Below are 16,512 nucleotides of genomic sequence, written 5' to 3'. Positions count from 1 at the left end.
AGTAGGACCCTCAGATCAGCTCTTCTTACTTTGTAGCTTCTTTCATTTCCTTTAATTTCCTTACCTTTCATGAGAAATGATGCCAGGTGATTTTTTTCAACCCTCATTTTTCAAGGAAGACTTGTGCTGACAAAAAGATGGGCCATATATTGTGGCAGAAAATGTGTGTGGAGGGGCTCTTAATTCTTAACAGGAAATTCAGCAGCTCTTGGCACTTTACTAGCTTTTGTTGGCTAAAATACGCCCACTGCACATATCATCCTATGACAGCATCATTTGGAAATAGGTCAGTTTGCCAAGTATATAATGATTCTTAATCTCTGAATGCCGTGCTAACTTTCTGAAAGTTAAGTTAGTAGGCTGAATTTTGGCTTTGATTCTAGATATACTCAGGAGCTGCCATTAAACTCCCCGTGTGGTGTCACGATAGTGTTGAAAAGCAGTTGAAGAACTTGCTTAAACAGAAAAGGGTAATGGCAACCTCATTTCCTCAAAGGGCTTAACTAAATGTTTTATTTTTTATTCATGTCTTTAGTCAACTTTCAAAGTGACCTTTATGTTGTAAGCATATTCTCAGAGGATCTTCTCTGTCTAGGGTACTGGCAAAGAGATGATGGATTGTATGATTTAGTGGTTATAGTGTGCTTAGACAAGTGCAGGCAGACATGAGTGTTTGAAAGAAAACAGTGAATTAAGCTCCTATGAAGAACAGAAATCCTGTGATGCTTGTCAGGATCAGTGTACGATAATTAGCGATTTGATTAAGATAAGGTAAAACTGAGATGTGTGATTGGTATCAGTGGGTGGGTTTAGTTCCTGGCATTTACAGCAAAGTTAATCCAGAAATCTGCTCTTTGGGTACATTTCTGGCATTAATCAGGTGCTCTTGATCAATCTTCATGTGAAACTTGCTCTTTGCCTGTTGTTCTCGTAACAGAAAGGGCAGTGATTTTGCTTTTATCACAGCAGTCTATTGCAGTCATTGTCACCTGGCAGTGTAATCTTAGCTAAACCAAAATAATTTGCTTAGAATAGCATTGAGACTTCTAGCATTTTTAAGCTGCTGTTGAACCCAGCAATCGCTGTTTAATACTTCGTTTAATGATTGTTGCCTCCCTGTTTGACCTCCTTATTCCAGCAAGGCAGAATTATGATAGACTAATCACCAATTCCTAAGTTTCTGGAAAGGAGGTTTTTCCCACGAGGCAGTCAATTTGGAGTCAAGATGTTTCGCAAAACAACAAGATGTTTTGCGAAAGGAAGTAAGTTGCACTTTTCACGTTCCCACCAGGAAAGGTGGTAGAAGACCAAGCCATTTTAAAGACTGACACGTTAACTCTTAGCAGAGGAAATGGTTTGACAAATGCTGTGCTGAGCATATATCGCTTGGCAGCATCAGAACATAGGTTTCCCTGGGTAGGCTGCTCTGTGCTAAGCATTGTAATTGAAAACCTCATTTTATCAGCAGTGACAGTCTGGAAAAATCCACTCTTGATTCAGTCCTCTATTTAGAGACAATCTCCCCAGCTTTCCTCTTGAGAATGAATCGTTGTACTAGACCCCCACTATTATGTAGCAGCTGCTTCCAGGGCAGCAGACACAGGTCATGAGGTAAGAGATTCTTCCTCTGGATTATATTAATGAAGAGTATTTCACATTTATTTTTAACAGCTAGAGGAGGCTGGCAAGATACTCAGAATAATGTAGTAGAATACAAATATATCCTGAAATAACTCCTGTTCTTATGCCACAGTTGTTAAGCCTATTTAATTTCAGCTGTGTGATCGGTGCTGTCCAAGATGTAAAGATGATGATCAGTAAAACCACCTATAATACATGGAGTGGAAAAGAGGTCAAACAAGTAAAAAAAAATCCATGTGTTGCTGGTTGGAAAGCATGCTGGAGAAGTGGGAATTTCCAGTTGAAATGTAGGCATCAGCAGGTTGAACTGGTAGGAGGAGAGATTGTCCTGGAACGGTGGTACTTGTGCAGCATGGTCGTTGACCTGCAATAATTCAAATTTTTTATGTTATCTCAAAAAGTAGGGGTATTTAAGTGACATTTGCTGATGATGCAAAACTAGCAGCACAGAAAAGAATCAGCACACCACACAGGAAGAATTAGCAAATGAAGAGGAAGGCTTGGATGTATTAGTTACAGGTTTTCTGTGAGCCACCAGTGTGATATGCCTGGATTGAAAGGAAGAGAAAGAGAAGCACAGTCTCCAGAGCTGGGTTAAGAGAGTGGAAATTTTCCAGTACAGAAGAGGAAATATTATGCAGTTCTGGTCGTCATGTTCATGAAAGATGAATTCAGGCAGGAACAGGCAAAGTGAGGAAGGATAATAAGATTATAAAAGGAATGAAGAGCCAAGAGGAGATTTAAAAGGTATTTGGTTTATTTAGCAAAGCAAAGACTGATAACAGTCATCTTTGCTGTCATTGGGAGGGAGAGGGGGAGGAAGAGGCTTCATTTAAGGCATAAAAAAACAAATGGTGGACATTAGAACAAATATAAATAAGCTGGTCAGGTGTATACCTGAAGGAAGACCTCTAATTATTAAGGGAGCAAGGCAATAACCTTCTGATAGAAATAGCCTTCTGACAGAAGAAATGAAGGCCAAAATCTTGTTTGTTTCAAAGTGAGCAGTCATCAGTTTAAGCAGCAGTATATATGTGATTGCTTGTGGTAGAGGATGGCGTGTCTGTGGTACAGGCAGACCTTTGTGCTCCTTATTCATGTCTCCTGATTTTTGAATGAAAAATTCAAATTAAACTCCCCCACCCCCATATTAAGATAACTGCACAGTGCAGTTGTCGTTAAGCTGAGGGGCAAAGCTCTGTTGTCTGTTAGATTATTTTGCATATTCCTGCATTTAATAACTTGTTTAAATAAACATGTACGGCAGTTTTGTGCAACAGTTTACAATTACTAAATTTTATAAATAACCTAATAATTACTTGTTGTATAAATTATATATTCATTAGGGGTTATAAAAATCTTCATAGTATTCCTTTCTCCACTTAAATTGAAGAGGTACATGGAAAGAATGCTTCTCTCTGGCTGTCTCTAAATAAAATTAAATAACTTCTTGTATTACCCAGTCAGTATCTAAGGTTGTAACAATACCAAAAAGAACAAAACTGGGTACAGTATGATCTCAGGAATAATTTCTGATGATGAGTATTCTGGATTCCTGGGGGGAAATAAAGACCATAGAGGAATACAGGCCAGTTGCTTTAAATGTCTGATGTAGATTTGATCCAAAGGAGTATGGTTAGGTGCCTCAGCTGTTTGTATGACACACAGAGGTCAATGAAGATTTGAAGAACTTGGATAGTTCTTTAGGTGAGTCTACCTTGCTATGCTAAGAAAAATAGGCCATAATAAATACTGTTTTCCTTCTTTTATTTTTCTTTTGTCACTGGTATTCTTTGGTAGTTTGTGGAGCAGAAGCCTTTCATGCATTGGTTCTGTCTTAGGCTTAGCTCTACAAATACTTATACTTCTAGAACAGGTTTCCTCCTTGTTCCTGAGGGATTGCTCTTGTGCACGTGCTTGTAGGATGAACCTTTAGTATGTACTATTTTTCCCTTCTCGTTTACACACTGTGGTTGTCCTGGGCTCTGTACAAGAAATAAGGTGGTGTTACATGTCCAACAGTCCATTGCTGGAGCTCACTTCTATATTTCAGTGACTTTTTTAGCTTGACACCTTTACCATTTGGTTCCTGACATGGATGCACCATTTGTGCTAGTGATAGCTGTGACCTCATGTATTTTAGGGTGGTTTCAAAGGCTAGGTAAAGGTAGTGGAAAAGAGATGATCTCGGTGATCTACTTTAGGTGAGATTCTCTGAGATGCAGCATCTCCTGTGAAGATGAACTAACAGCAAATTAAGCTTCCCTCAAAGGATGGCAGGAAGCAAAATCCATCATAGGCAAGAAATAAACAAGTGTTAACAATCCTGGTTCACACATTTTGATCCCATAGCAGTAAAAAAAATTAACCAATACAAATTTTCTGTCAACCTGATTTGGAGAAATATAAAAATGTCATTTCTGTTTGGTTCTGTTGTATCAAAGGCATGGTACTGTATATTGTATATTAAAATACTGATTCGTATTCCAGCTTAATGTTGTATTTATTGGCTGTATTTTAAAAATTGATAAATATATTAGTACATTATTTCCAACAGAGAAAATAGATGACTCAGAGTCCTGACATCTTTAGACAACATTTACATGCAAATCTGTAACTCTTCCCGAAAGAAGAGCAAACTGGAACCTATGTTGAAAGATAAACAAGAAGAACAGTACCTCTGTATATTTATGCTTATATATTACTAAGATGGATATGTAATAAAAACAAAGCTATCACTGATGTATCTGACAGATCTAGATACTGCACATATAAATACTGGTCTAACTGCTGATATTACTATTCCCTTTGATGTGAACTTTCGTATAAAGTTTAGAATGTTATGCAGTAATGCATTTACTATTGTCAAGGATGATAACCCAGGGCTTAAGTCACTGGGGCAGATGTCTAGGGCTGTATTAGAAGTGGAATTGGAGTGAAGAAGTGAGGAAAGTGCAGAAGCTGAGAACTCGATGAAACCAAAGGCAGGGAAACAGTGACAGCAGAATACAGGATTTGAGTAAGGGAAACAAGACAAAGTTGCATCTAACTTTAGGGCAAGGCAAGATCAGTAGCTGAGTTAATTGGTGGTAATTATGTAAAATCCAAAATGAGAAGTGGGTAGGGATGCATCAAAGAAACTGGTAAGAAACAGAATTGAGGACCTAGAGGGAGGGCAGGCTGGGGTCTAAGCAAGCAAGCGAGCAAAGTGTGAGATGTGCAGCTGCGGGCAAGTGGCACACTGAGCAGGAAAAATTATAGGTGGGATTGAATAAAGTATGTGCAGCGGGAAAAAGGGCCAATCCAAAGTGGAATCTATCTTGTTAGGCTTTTAGTCATTGAAGAGACTATTATGATATTATGGCTCTCTGTTTATGATAAATCCTAGGAATTAAATGGGCCCTTTTCTGAACTATGATGGTCAGATTATTAAAGATGATGAAGGAAGAAAAGTCATGTTCTGTTATGCTTCTATAGGTAGGATGATCTTTTACAAAAGATGAGTTCACTCAGTCCACCAAGTAGAAGCTGGACCATCATTTTGCTGTGAGAAATGGTTTTAAACCTCCCGGGCTGTGGACGTGCACTCAGGACGTTTAGGAGATTTGACTGACAGAGTCTGGACTCAAAGTTCTGTCTTAATTAAATCATGGTTTCAGGGAAATGCCAAAAAGTGACAGAAGTGCTGGTGTTCCTCCAGTATCAAGGAAGGTGAATAGACTAAACTGGGTTATTACGGCCTAGTTTACTCTGACATCAGTTTTGGCTTAAATAGTGAAGAGACGTAGGATTCTACTAGTGAAAACTGAAAAAAAATATTACAGTTGTATGAATATAATTCATACAAATAAGGCATGAATATGATGTTGAAAACTACTTCCTAAAGAAACATTATAAATTTAGTTGGTCAAGGCAATTTTTAACTACATAGAATTTTGTGAAGCATTTAGCTTGTACAGCTGCACAACATTCTCGGTAGAAAATGAGCACTGTATAATTTCAATAAAACTAAGAAGAATTAACAGTTAATTGTCTGATAGGTCTTGGGAGATAATTACCAACAAGGGCATTTCTGGTGACATCCACAGAGATCTGACCTGGAACGGTTACAATGGTCTCCTTGGGTATTTGGAAGCAAATGTACAGTCGTTTCTGACTAAAAAAAACCCCTAAAGTTGTAGATGACTTGGAAGTTGGTAAAAGGCAACAGTGAAAATATGGGCTGTCCTGGATCACTTAATGAACTGTGCCTGTGCATAGTGTGTTTTAAAGCAGCTCAAAGAAGAGTTACATACCTCTGAATAAGGTATGCAGGATAAGACCATGCATTATGGTTTTGTTTACAGGAGAAGATTAAAAAGAAGTGAATGCTGCTTTTTAGAAAGCAATTGCCTCTGAAAAATGTTTTAAGAGATGTGATGTAACTGAAGCACACTGTCAACTCCCAGTTCAATGCTGTATCTGAAAGGCCTGAAAGAAGCCTGGGGTTAGTGAGTGTAGGAATAGGAGCTTACTACTTTTAGTATCAGCTGAGGCTGGAACTGAATTCAGTTCTCTTGTCAGTAGTTTTAAAGGGATGTTAAAGATATGTTTAGATACAGACACCTCAAAATTGTTTGAGAACAAATGTCAAGCAGATTAAGAAAATAAAGCAAGGTAGAACCTTGTAAAAGGATGCTTGTTAGTGCAAACTGCCAGGGAAAGTAGCAGATTCATTTTCTCTTGTACTCTGGTTGCTTCAGGATACTTCCTGGGGAAAATGCATTTTAGAGCAACATGTCAGTATTCTCAGTATGAAAGTTACTGTATGAACCATGATGGTTTTCAATACGTTATGCCTAGTATACAAAGCTGATGATTTGTTGGCTGGTTTCAGACTTTACCAGAACTGCCACAATTTTAAGGCCTTGTGTCCAATAGTGTGCTTTGCTCCTGTAGGCATGGTGGGTCAGCTCCTGGTCTCCAATGGATTCAAGGAGTTTTCCCAACATTTCTAGGTAGTGTTGTTGCTAACCAAAGGCAGTGTGTCCAAAATGTATGCAATGAAGAAACTTCACTGATGTTCTCTGAAGGTGCTTCACCTAGGGTTTTTTAATACACGTGTGTGTGTGTGTTTGAGGATATTGCAGGGAACAGTATTTGGACTTCAAAACGCTTAATTCTGTTTGTTACTTCCTGTAAAGAAAATCCTCAAGACTGCAACAGGGAGAAGAATAAGTAGGGAATGGCAGACAAAACAATACTAATTGAGAACTATTGTGGAAAACATGTTGGTAGTGATAAGGCTTTTCTGGTAAACTTGTGTAGGTAATAGTAAATAATGGTCACCCTTTGTAATCTTCAAAAAACCAGTTGATTTGCTTTCTTGTTTTCTTCTTCAGATTGGTTCTTTACAACCAAACAAGAAGAATAACTGTGCACATTTGCTGGTTTTATTTGAGATATAAATTAAAAAGTGGCGCTTTTATAATCAAGCAGAACTGTCTGCAATTTCTATTCTCTACGTAGTCATATTTGTTTTATTACATGCTGTTTTTTATTGAACTCCAGTTTCTTATTTCAGTCTTGCATTGAGGGGTTTGTGTGATCTTTAGCAATTTTTTTACCCTCCTGGTGAAGGCTATCAGTTAGAGAAGTGTCCCTAATTTTATGATTGTCTTTATCAACTGTTTATCCAAAGGAAGGCTGAGGTAGCTATGATTCTAGTGTAATTTGCTGGAGCCACTTGTAGTGCAAGTTCTGATAAACTTTTTAAAAGCCATGCCTTTATTTTAGCAGGTATTATTACTGCCATCTGGTTTATATGCATTTTTACAGCCGCTTATACCTGAGGCATGGTGTTAAAAATGGTTATGAACAGATTTCATTTTAAATTCTTGTTATTAAAATTAACTTTTTTCTTCAAAAATATGACCTGAAAATCAGAGCTTCTACTGTATATGCCACAGGAGCTCTCAGTCCTGCATTTCAACACTTTCCTATGTCCAAACAAGAAATGCCCTACTGTTAAAGCTGGGGATAGTCAAATTTGGGTCCTCTTTAGGCAAGTCCTTTTGACCACAGCTTTGCAATGGCCTTTTTTTTTTTTTATATATCCAGCGACATTAATAATTTAACTCTAAAAATCTGATGTGCTGAAAATCAGTATCAAATATCCCAGGAAAAAATATCCTGTAGTTTTTCTTCTTTATTACACTTGGTTGGGAAATCGGAGGAAGAAATTATAGTCTAAAGTGAAGTATGCAGGAGCATAAACAGTAAGTAGAATTACTTAGGGTACTGACAATTTCAGTTGCTCCAGCTTCTCCAAAGCAATAATAATAAATTCAAGAATATTAGCCCTCTTCCTAGTTTTGCCAGATATTTTAAGAAGCTGGCTCCAGTGCTAGATGAAAACAGCAGCACTTACTTCACTGAACGGGGAACAGTGATTCCCTGAATCCTTTTTGTTATCCATAAAACCCACTTATGAATTTATAATCGGGTAGGTTTTCAATCCTGCAGTTATATATCTTGCAACAAAGTGCTTGTCATGTGATTGTAAATATGTGCAGAAGTAAATGGAGCAAATCCTAAACCCAGTACTGTAAATATGGTTCCTCTTGACAGGAAAAGGAGAAATTTGATCCCTATTCATATGTAAACCCAGATCCCTACTTCTGGTCTGCTCCAGCATCTGGTTTTGTGGGACTTTCTGCACATTAAATATTTTGGACAGTTATCCAAGCAAAATGACAGTGGGACCACAGAGTCCAGGACTCTTCAAAGATGCATTGCAAGAACCTGCAACATGCAAAGGTCCCAGTAAGGAAGTTCAGAGGTATCACAGTTTGGGGAGAATGGGATTAGGCATGGATATGTGTGTGCCAGTTTTGACACCTAAAATAGAAGTGAATTTTACTTGCAAAAGCTGCAACTCTGAGAAGATGGCTTTTAGTCACCTTTCAACTGGATATAATTTCCAAGCTAAATTCTGAATGTTAGTTTTGGTTATTGCGTTTGATATTCTGTCTCCTGTTCATTTCTTGGCTGTCCCAAATTTAGATTTACTCTAATGTTGACTTTAAAAAAAGGAAAGGTGTGCCAGGACTGATAGTGATGATCCTGAATATAAATTATGTCAGGCAAATTGATGCAAGATAAAATTACCAAATCAACCTTTTTTATTCTATATTTTATGGAATATCTAATGTATGTTTGGCAGTAATTTACTCTTGCACATGAATTTCTGACAGTTTCGATTCTTTGGGCTTATTAATCAATGTAGTCAGCACCAGAGCAATTTTTATGAGACTCACTAGTCATCAAAAATTTATTATCAGATAAATCAAAGAAACAACTACCATCTTAATAGGGTGAACAAAGCGGCATGTAAAAGATCATTCAAGACTACATGTTTTTGTCACTAGTGTATTGCATTTACCACTAGGTTCAGAGGTTTTGTTTGCACTTTCATTATTTCATCACTGTGACACAATTGCTTCCTTTTGTGCTAGACTTTTCTTCCTTCAATTTTTTTTTAATGTATGTATGTATATTTCATGTTAGCACCATTCTGATAAAGCATGAAAGTTCTATGTAGAATGTAATATAGAACTTTAATTAGAATCCAAAACTTTTATGGTTAGTTGTGGTGGATTGTGTGCACTTTGGGAGTAGGGTGGGATGGAAGTATGTTGTGAGTAGTACTGGCACGCCGTGAATGTGCTTTAGGCTCTGATCCAGTCGCATAAGGAGCTCTGATACTCATTCCAGTTAAACTTCTAGTGTCTTACTTGATACAGTAATCTTTCTACTTTCTGAAAAGATTACGTGTTTCTTTTTTGGTATTTTAAGAATTTCCCAGTCACGCTTGTGGCTCTCGAGTAAAGCCAGAGCTGAGTGCTTCCCACATCTTCCTTTTAGTCAAAGCAAAATGTTTGTCTTACCAAGATGCTCTTGCATTTAATGTTTGCATTGGTTGAGTCTCTTCCCCGGCCTGTGCAGGAGCAATGGGCTTCCCTGGCCCAGCGGGCCTGTTTGACTGCAAGGGGACGTAGCCACAGGTGTATGGTAAGAACATACTGGTGACAGCACTGGGAGGGTGGCTGGTAGCTTTTCCTTCCCTTGATAACTCCTGTTGGCTCCCTGGCATGAAGGTGTCGGTAGGAAAATCCACATGCAAGCTGGTAGTCCTGTCCTCAGAGGAGGGCGAGTGTCTGGAGAACCATGAAACCAGGAAATTGTATTGTTTTATGGAGCCTGGCTTCATCTCAGTACTCAAATACAGGCATGTCAAGCAGTTGTGAGAAGGACGCAAGAGTCACCTTAGATTGTCACTGTAGTCAAGGAGGCAGGCACCTCAGGGGCCAAGACAGTTCACCAACAAACTAAATCACGCTCTTGATGCCCAGAGGGGAAGACTGGGCCCTTGGCCACCACTCTATGGGTGGTACGCTGCTGAAGCAATCGAGTGGCGCCAGCCTCATGTGTCCACCCTGGCTGTGTGTGTTCCCATCCACACACCCAGGCCAGCACTGGCCCTCGTGTGACCATGTAGCAAGGGGGTTTGGGGAAGGTGGAAACTAATTACTTATTTTGGCAGATTTAGTCTGGATTACCTTCTTGAACTCGGCGCCTGACTGCCAGTGCTAGCCCGGAGGGCAGTGATGCCCAGCTGTAGAAGAGCCAGCCCAGCTGGGGTAAGTCCAAGTTGCAGCCCCTCAGCTGCACATCCAAAGCCATGAGAAGAACCTGGGTCCTCATGTGCCTTTTTCACTTTATGTGCCAAATGAAGCAAACCTCCTGTGAAGAGAACACAAGTGCTCTTAAGAACTTAAAACCTCCCCAACATTAGGGAGCTAATGGGAAATCTGAATTTGATGATGTGCAGAAAATAGGGGGAGGGAAAAAATCCTGACAGCCTGTGTATTTCACATGAATCTGGTGATGCTGAAAATATGCAAGTGTCATTGGTGGAGTTCTTGGAGCTTGCTTTCATATGTTTTGCCTAATAAAAAAAAATAACTGAAGGGAGATTGAATTTATTCTGTGTTAATAACCAGAAAGGACGTTTCTGGATGGCTACCAAGCAATGCAGAACTGTGAACGATACAAAAGAAACCCTACTGTTCCCTTTTCTACCCAATGCGTACTTCTACGGGAGAAATGTATTTAACTTCAGCATTGACTTTTTCTGTGTTTATAGTCCTAAGTATGGCTGAAAATAAGGCTGCTATGGGATGAATGGCTTACAGAAACAGTGTTGTCTTGTAGCTCTTACAGTTTATCTCCCTGGTCTGATTCCAATTCAAGTGAGTTATGGCTGAAAATGGTTGCTGTGGGTTGCTCACTTAGCAGTGCATGTAAGGTGTAAGAGAACTAGATGTAGTTCTTTTATTTCTCTTATAGATATAACTGTAAAGGTGTGGTAGTTTTAAAACTAATGATGGCATCCAGTTATCAATGCTAACATCTGACTGCAGTTACAAATTTTCTTTAGCTCTCTTTACCAGCCTACAGTTTGTTCAGTGTGAATCTTACTTCAAGAGTAGATTTTAATCATCTTTTTATTTTTGAGACAAATCTATAATGAGACACAAGTTCTAAGCTGGTTTATGTATCATTAACATGTCAAAATAACTAACCATCTTTGTGTACCTTTATATGACTGTTGCTTGGTAGCATTTGCATTCAGAATAGAAAAGACTAATTTCTGGTCTTGATTTTAAGGCAGACTGGAGTTTGGACTGGTCCAGCTTTGTGGTAGAATATGTAAAACTACAGTTAATAGAGATGTAAAATACTGTGAATTAAAGGCTGTGATTTGGACAGTGGCTCAGGAGGCTTGCTTGAAATACATATGTATTTCAGAGTACTCCCAGAGTAAGTTTGGAAGATCCGTTGGATGAATAGTGAAGTGGGAGTTTGAGATCCAAATCTTTCTATAAATTGGAAAGGTATCAGGAAGCTGACAAGTAAGTTAGAATCCCAGTCCTGTATCTGTCACAGATTTCATGTATAGCTTTAGTGACTTCTATGCAGCAACTTCTTCTCAAGGATCTCAACACAAGGTAACTTTATCTTAGGGCCATAAGCTCCTGAAGGTCATGTCAGGCTACTGAATGCATATACAGTAAACAAAAAGTATGTTTATTTTACTGTGGAGAATCAGCAGTTCAAGTGACTGGTAAGAAATCAGCTAGTCAGTAGCAAACCAGTGTTATGAGCACACAGTTTGCTCTGTTCAATGGGAACTTCATTCTCATTAATCCCAGTGTAAAATCTACCTGGCCAGGCCTTCATTTCCCATAACTTGACTAGAAATGGTCTCGAGTGCCATAGACAGGACAAAAGCATAAAGAGCTAGTCTTTCTTCAGCCCACAAGGTTCAAGCAGGGTTGGGTTCCTGCTCTTCAGACCCAAGATCCATAGGACAAAACACTGGTGGAATGGGTCAAGAGCTGTTTTAATCATATTTCCTTTTTTATGGGATTGTACCCTGCATTTTTGTTAGAAGCTAGTGAGGATGAATTCTGTTCAGTTTATTTGAATACTTACTGTATCTGACCTGATGCATCTGAGATGGTCCCTGGTGTGATACTTTTGATATAACTGGGAGTGATGGTTGAAAACCAGTTTTAGGCGTGGGTACTGTAAATCATGCTGTATTGTCTACAAATTGCTCCACCAAGCTGTTTTGCTTTTTTTTTCAGTAGTAATATTGACTCCTTTTTCTTTGTTGATTGGCTTTAATTTGCAATTTTACTCTGGGAATTGAGACAAACTGTTTCTTTCTGAAGTCGGGTGAAATTCTTGGAAATTCAGCCTGGCGTTTCTGGCAGTTCATGATTTATATTTTGATTAATTTGTTTACTTTTTGCTTCAGTTTTGAGACTATTCTGTAGACATATGCCAAAATGAGATTTTAATCTCTTCTGGAAAACTTGGTTTGTCCTGCTTTCCTCTTAAGTATAGTCCTATTCATGTGATGACATACTGCCAGCTAGATTGCCCTAGAGATTCAGCAGTGCCTATGATCAAAATGTGACTGATAGTCGTGTATCAGTTCCAAGTGATTCACTGTGTAGATTCATAGCTTTGGAGGTGGCAAATATGTGTCTGAGAGCTGCAATAATCTGCGCATCCCACGTTGTTTTATGGAGGAGAGTTTGCAGGTAAAAGTTCTTATGGACCAACTTGAAACCCACAGATGCATTTTATCAGACTAATGCACTTACTCACAAATACTTCAGTTTGCAAAGATAAGCATCTTCCTTTTCCATACCGGTGGTGTTTGGATTCCCATTGCGTGATGGCAGTACTGATGTCGCTCCTTTTTCTCAAGATTTAATTTTATAAGTATTGCATTACTTTATTATTCAGGAATATTTACCTATGGACATATAAATGCCTGATATTCTGTGGCTTATGGTGTTAGGAATGGTAATTAGAATTTCCTGTTCCCTCTGTTTGGCAACTCACGTATACCCTAATCTAGATAATTATTCATAAACTTAGTGTCATTGCTTCATTATGTTCTATGTTTAATGTTTAGTTTTAATCCTCTGAAACTTGATTTATAGAGCCAGGTTTACCTATGTTCACAAAGTAAGTAGTGTGAGTTTTTTTCGTTACTTCCCCACTGGAACAGGTATTAATATATATGTGTAAGAAAATGAGGTTTCTGTAACAAGGGTGAAGGTTACTCATTTCCCTTTTCCTGTAAATAATTGATTTGTGATATTAGATAATACTAGGACATATTGCACATGAATCTTGCTTTCCACAAACAAATTTCACAGGCAGCAGAGTTGGGAATTGGAAAGGCCACTTTCACTCAAATGTTCCTACATTGGCATGAGAATATATGCATGAGTGCTAATGAGTATACATGTTGGAGAAGTAAGGAGTCTGGATTAAGATAAGCTAAAACACCCCCTGTGTTTTTGAAAGGAGGAGAGAGGTGGACTTCTAACAAGTTGTGGGTTTATATGTTCGTGGTGTATTTGTCTCTGCACGCACGTCTATCCATAAATATTCTCCCACATCCTGTATATATTTAGTTTAGTTCTGAAATTATGTACTGTTCAGTAGATGCGTGCATTAACTCAGTTCCATTTTATTCTTCTCTAGGAAGGATGGATTTAGAAAACAATGGGCACTGCAGAGCAGAATTCTGTTGGCATGAAATAAAAATACAAATGGTGTTAAAAATAAATTTATAAAAATAATATAGGTAAAATACTGAGATGATCAAAATGAATCATAGGAGGAACTGATGCAAAATGTAGATATTGCAGAATCCAAATTATTATATTCATGGGGATCATAATTAATTATTTAATTCTAGATATACACATACTGCAGCCTAAAAATGTATTGCAGGTTTACAACTGAGTGGCTGTTTTATGTGTCAGAATGTAGTCTTTGCATATTTATTAAAATTATTCATAACTGGTTGCTGCCTAGATGAACTGCTCTATTCTTATATCTTGCTTCAATACATTATCTGAACCATTTTATGATGACATTATAATGGAAATTTGCCTAAATTTTAGAATGATCCGTGGGGCATTTTCCAAAACCCCTATCCGCATCTCTTAAAAACATGTATTTAGAGTTTACTTTTAAGAATACTTTCAAAGGGCTTAGTAGCAATATATAATTTCTACACATAATTGTTTGCTGCTTTTTTTAAAAGAAGTTTTATTTAGATGAAAAAGGGATATATGTTGAAAAAGGTTAATACGCATTTAAATAAATTTTATGTGCTTACCCATTCTCCAGCTTACAACCGTAAGCTGCTGCTTTTAAAGATACCATAGGATGGCAAAACATGTTTGTAATGCAGTTTTAGAACCTTTCCCACAGATGTCCCAGCAAAGTTACAAAAATCAGTTCTGTACCTACTGTGTGTGGTGCCTCACAGCTGTTCCTCCACTTCTGTCAGGGCAACAAGATTCTTTTCCTGGGGCATGGGGCAGGGAAGCAGGATGGGGATGCTTTCTGCCAACCTGATATGCAGTTAGAGCGACTATAAATCGTCGCAGTTAACTATAAGATAGTCACAGTTGCCCTGTCTGGTGGCTGTTCTGCAAACCATTGGCTAATTTGGGTACACAGGTGAGACATCTTTATTTCCAGTAGAATTCAAACAAAAAAGTCTGCCTGTATCAATATTCAGAAAGAACCCAATACAACTTGTGTATCTTGTCAACCATGGTTTGGTTTTTTAAAGTAATTTGGAAGACCACAAGAAGAAATAGCTTAGTTTTCAGAAGGAAAAAGTGAACTTAAAACATTTCTACATTAAGAACGTAGACCAGTTACAAGTTGGTTGGCGCTTGTCATGTAAATCTGAAGGAGTCTGGTACTGGAATGTTTTGCTTTATGATGAATACCATAGAAGTGGGTTACTCTGCTGTCATTTGCATGGTGATGTGGCATTATTTCCACTAATTGTCAAAAACAATTAGAGGCTAATGAAGTTCTGTGCAAACTGTCAGATGGATGCTTTCCATTTGATTAAATACACCTTGGTGAAGACTAAAGGAATGATCCCTTTTTATATGTTATTATTTCATGTCTTGCTTGGAATACACCCAGACTCTCATTTATAATTAAACAGAAAACAGTTTAAGAAAAAAAACCACATTAATTCAAAAAGTAACCATGACAAATCTGCATGGCAGATCACTTTGTGACCACTGCTGCTGTGGCCATGGTTTGCCTATAGAATGCCTGAGGTACAGCAGTTGCTTTACATTCTACGACACATTCCCAGTTGCGCACTCACTGCTCTGAGATGTGAGAGAAGTGCAGAGTGTCTCTTTGTATCAAAGGATTTTGCAAAGCATTAAAGTTGTTTGGACCCCAGGTGGTGCAGGAAAACTCTTGCAAGGTTAAGGTAGGCATAAAATCAACGCAGGCATAACGTTGCAAATGAAACAGGAGAAAAATGAGAAATTAGGAAAGCTAGAAGAATGAAAATGCAACTGCATGTGTTTTGCCTTATTTCTCTGGGGAGGTTTCTAGCTGGGTTTGCTGGCCAAGTGTAAGTTTCCGTGAGGAGAAGTCTGAGGATTTTTTTTTTTAAGCTACCATATTTACTCACTTTCTGTCTGAGCTTACCCTTACACGAACTAAGGAAAGTATCTTTCCTTAGTGTTGTTTTACTGTTGTACCAGGTTTGGGGGCTGCCTTCTGTTTTAACTTTTCAGCAGTATAACATGTGAAAAGTCTTTTTTTCTCTGCAGAAAGTGTGATACCGTGTGGCTTAAGCCAGTAGGATCGCAGTGAAAATGCACTGACTTCATTATGTCTCAGGCAGGACAAAACCTCCTCTCAAAAATTACCTCTGTGCCTCTTCCCAGCCTAAGGGTATTGTGTTGTAATGGTCTGTACATCCAGGTGTGTTTCTCTGAAGTGATGTGATAACAGAAATCAATTTCCAGATGGCGTTTACTAGAAGCTTCTGCTATAGCAAGTGGACAAGACGAAAACCCAAAGTGTCTGGATTCAGAAACCTTGCAGCCAAATAGCAGCAAATGCCAAACTATGTGGTGATTTGAGAGGGGTGACTCAGCCAGGTGAAAGCAGTACATGAAGTGTCTCAAACTCTGTGAAATTGTATTTGTACTACGGTTAGCAAAGGGATTCTCTCTGTATGCAGTCCAACATTTTACACCTCTAGCTGGGTGGCAGTTTTAAGAGAAGCTTACGGTTGTCTGAGCAGCCTCACCCATCTGTTCCACCAGCACAGGCGGTATAGATGGAACATATTTGATGGACTTTCTGGGAGTTTTGTAATTGGAAGGAGTTTCTCTCCGGGTATCCAGCACAAAAAGAGGCAGAGTGGATGAAGCTACTGAGAAACCAGGACAAGTTTGT

General features: G+C 38.5%; 1 protein-coding gene across 1 annotated transcript in view; it reads left to right on the top strand.

Annotated features, from left to right (window-relative positions):
- The window catches only part of RSU1 (Ras suppressor protein 1), a 109,876-nt gene that overhangs the window by 50,020 nt on the left and 43,344 nt on the right, over positions 1-16,512 (top strand). The gene's annotated exons all lie outside the window — the stretch shown is intronic.

This window comes from Falco naumanni, chromosome 4 (genome assembly GCF_017639655.2).
Source record: "Falco naumanni isolate bFalNau1 chromosome 4, bFalNau1.pat, whole genome shotgun sequence".
In the NCBI taxonomy this organism is placed as follows: Eukaryota; Metazoa; Chordata; class Aves; order Falconiformes; family Falconidae; genus Falco; species Falco naumanni.
The sequence above is the reverse complement of the archived record's forward strand: the minus strand, read 5'-3'. Positions and strand labels throughout refer to the sequence as shown.